Raw genomic sequence first — 3,967 nt, forward strand, 5'->3', positions numbered from 1 at the left:
TTTCAGGTTCACTTACATTTCATGGTCCCATAAAACGACTACGTGTAAATTCAAATGAAATAGAAAATAATCCTATGCTGAGTATGAAAATTAAAAAAAAATAAATACATAAACATGGAACTAGTAAGTTAAAGGAATAATGGTCACTACAGGTTGGTGGGTGTGTTTCCTAATTAGTTTAATTTGCAAAAACCAAGCAACGTTAGGCCTAGAGTGTTTCCTCTGTCCCTGGAGAAGAATGCATGTGTGTGTGTCTTCTGTAGTAAGAAGGCAAAATAGACACCCTGAATCATCCTACTGCTAAAATATTGAAAAATCTTGAGTATACTTTTTAAAAGCAGACTTTAAAATTCATGTCTCAGCTAGCAATAAAGTGAGAGTAATCCTCAGAGGCAGAGAGCAAATAGAAAGCATAAATCTACTGTAATAAGTGAAATAAAGTCCATAGCTTCCTTGGGAAAACTTGCAGATTCCTTAATATAGAGCTTTGATTTTAATAACGTATGTGTGCCCCAAGCCCAAAGTGAAAGATCAGATCAGAGACCACAAATAAATCTTGAATATGAGAATTACAACCTCAGTGTAGGAGTAAAGCTGAAAAAATAAATAAAACAATGAAGCGATCCTTTGCAATGCCGCAATGTTCAAATTCTTGATTGTCTTACCTTTGTTTTTCAGAATTTTTAACCTTGGCTGATACTCATGCGCTTTTGTGTCCCAATTTCATATTATCTTTATAGTCTAAAAGCCCCAAGAGGAGAAAAACTGTTTTAAGTCATCTCAAGAGGTTACAATGTGCTGTCAAAATTCTAGATATCGAGAGAAACACTTGTAATACTATCAAAGGAAAAAAGTTCAGTTTTGATTACATGGGTTTCTAACAAATACAGTTTTTGTCAGGATTAAATTCACAGTAAGAACAACCAGAAAACAATGGGTGAAACATGGCCATAGAATTGATAGTTGATACAGCACAAAGCCTAACGAAATTAAAACATTTTAGTTTGGAATTATCACCTAAAATTCGAAAAAAATTCATAGGCCAAAAATTAAATTTGGAAATCTAAAATGCATAAATATATAAGATAATGCAATAATTATTCATAGTAAAATGTACAAATGTTAATTTTAGAAATACAGATGTGTTTCAGTCAAAAATTCTAAGGATATTTGTTCACTAGGATATAATAAACATAATATATTATTAACCATTTCACTTAATTTAATGAGTATATTTGTAATTCTTTACTAAATACTTAATTCACCAACACATAGAAAACCCCATATTAAATGGGGAAGCATTCTCTTTCATTTTATAAAAAAAGTGTTTTTGAACAGGTTTCAACTGTTCGATTAACAGTTTCATTAACAGAATTCAATGAAATCACCTCATGAATTTTATTATGTTGGCAGATATCTGGTTATTGACTCAATGACTTCAAATGTTGTAGTTATACCAGATGAGCATGGATCACAGTGAATTGGACCATCTCCAAGGGGGGACAGAATCTGACATTAAAGAGCTGGTTCAACTCCTGGCAGCTTGGCTTCCATCCAGCTTCCTGCTAATACATGCCGGAAGGCAGCAGCTGATGCCTTAGGTGCAGAAGTCTCTCAAAAACATGTAGGATATCCAAATGCCATCCCAGGTCCTGGCCCAGCTGACCAATCATGGTGCGAACTAGTACAAGGAAGTTGTCTTTCTAACTAGCACTTATGTTTAACTTGATGAATAAAAAGACATTAAAGCAGGTAAAAATTTGAAGAATTGTTTCTTTTTTTAATCAGCTTTATGAATTTGTGGGTTTCTAACAAGTTTACATATCCAAATTGATATATATATTTTCATATATCTATTGATATAAATAGAATAAGTACAAAAGGAAAATTAAAATGATTTTATGCCAACACATTATATATATCAATATTTTTTTCACTGTAAACATCTTTTCACCCCAGCTGTAGGCAGTAACTTGGGTTTTATTGTTTCTAGAGAACTGTTACACTGCTGGGTGACATGCAACCAACAGCTCTCAGCCATTCTGGGACTGGTTAATCTCAAATTAGTGTTAATTATACCAAGGTGTCAGTGTGCCAGCATAGTTGCCTCTTCTGTTTTTCAAAAAAAAAAAAAAGAATTCATAGATGCTTGTTTAAAATGATAGCTAAAATACTTATTCCTGCTGTTGCTCTGATGGCTAGAGCTAGTCCTGGCTGACACCAGGAACGAGAAATGTGAGCCGGGACTGTCATCTCCGCTGGAGGCGCTAACCTATTGAGCCATCCCAGCTCCTTCATAGGATCAATGTTAATAGCAAGCTAGACCCTGGAGGTGGAGCAGGTGAGAAAATCTAGACTCTTTAATATTAGATACAGGCGTTTTAACCACAAGACTACATTTCATGGCCTAGTTTGAATATTCTTGAACATGTATCCTAGTAAATATAATCAGGGACTTCCTTGGAAGAAAAATAAACATGATTGTAAAACCAATAGAAATAATGCACCAGAGAAAAATAAACTGACTTTCTGCAGAGTTAAAACTAAAACACTTGGGCCCGGCGGCGTGGCCTAGAGGCTGAAGTCCTCACCTTGAACGTGCCGGGATCCCATATGGATGCCGGTTCTAATCCCAGCAGCCTCACTTCTTCCCATCCAGCTCCCTGCTTGTGGCCTGGGAAAGCAGTCGAGGATGACCCAAGGCACTGGGACCCTGCACCCGTGTGGGAGACCCGAAAGAGGTTCCAGGTTCCTGGCTTTGGATCGGTGCATCATCGGCCGTTGCACTCACTTGGGGAGTGAATCATCAGACAAAAGATCTTCCTCTGTCGCTCCTCTCTGTATATCTGACTTTGCACTAAAAATAAATAAGTCTTAAAAAAAAAATAACTAAAACACTTGAATCCTGCTATTGAGAATGTAAAGGGAGATAACACTTAGAACAGATTACAGAGGCTTCCTTTAATAGCACATACACAAAAATTGGAATGACAGAGAAGATTAGCATGGCCCCTGCTCAAAGATGACACGCAAATTTCTGACACGTTCCATATTAAAAAAAAAGAAAAAAACAAGAAATACAGATACTTTAATACACACGCACACACACACACTAGACTTCAGACGGCAGACACTTAAGTACTTCGAAGTGTAGATATTATAGGAGCTCGTGGAAATTCATCTCAGATTGTTAATTCATTTACATGAAAGCAGACATAGAGATCGAGACCAGGCCCAGTTAAAACCAAGAACCAGGAACTCAATCCAGGTCTCCCACATGAATGACAGAAACTCAATCAATTGACTCAAACCTGGTGCTCTCTGTGGTTTGTGTGAGCAGGACCAAGATCTTGTGGCCAGATATGGACCCAGAATCCACATATGTCACAATGAGACACACATATTTTTTCCATGTCTTAATTGCTCAGTTAAACATTGACCTCTCTTAGATTTTTTTGACTTTTGCTTTGTAACTAGGATCTAAGATTTCATGAATAAAAGAGATGACCACTGTATATTTTATTAGTATTTTATGAGACAGTTCCCTAGGGTCTGGGATTTCCCATCTCCCTCCTCAACCCCCTCTCCCCGCCATTATGATCTCCTCTCCATCATTCCGCTAGTGAAGTGTTTCCCGGCATTTTAGGCAAGCAAGATATCAAAGTCCATTGCATTTTTGGTTTTTTGGCGAAAGGAGATACACAGCGCTAGTGGAGAGAGCATAGGAAACACAGAGGGATGTAGCAGGACATCAAGGACCCACTGGAGTTGAGAAATCCTGAATGTGATGTGAAGGAATTTAGTACAATAATTTTTCTCTTATCCAGACATGTTTGGCTGATTTACTCAGCTGATGCTTATGAGAACCAGGTGGGGGGAATGAGACCAGAGCATCTATCAGAGCATCCTGTAGTTGTTTGGTGTAATATGAACAGCTGGAAAATAAATTTAGAAAGCATTTCCAAAA

The 3,967-nt window shown here is 37.2% G+C and overlaps 1 pseudogene; it reads left to right on the forward strand.

Moving 5' to 3' along the window:
- The first annotated feature begins 2,956 nt into the window (after positions 1–2,956).
- Positions 2,957–3,057, forward strand: LOC118758117 (U6 spliceosomal RNA; annotated as a pseudogene).
- The last annotated feature ends 910 nt before the right edge of the window (positions 3,058–3,967 follow it).

The sequence above is a fragment of the Ochotona princeps genome, chromosome 18 (assembly GCF_030435755.1).
Source record: "Ochotona princeps isolate mOchPri1 chromosome 18, mOchPri1.hap1, whole genome shotgun sequence".
NCBI classification, from domain to species: Eukaryota; Metazoa; Chordata; class Mammalia; order Lagomorpha; family Ochotonidae; genus Ochotona; species Ochotona princeps.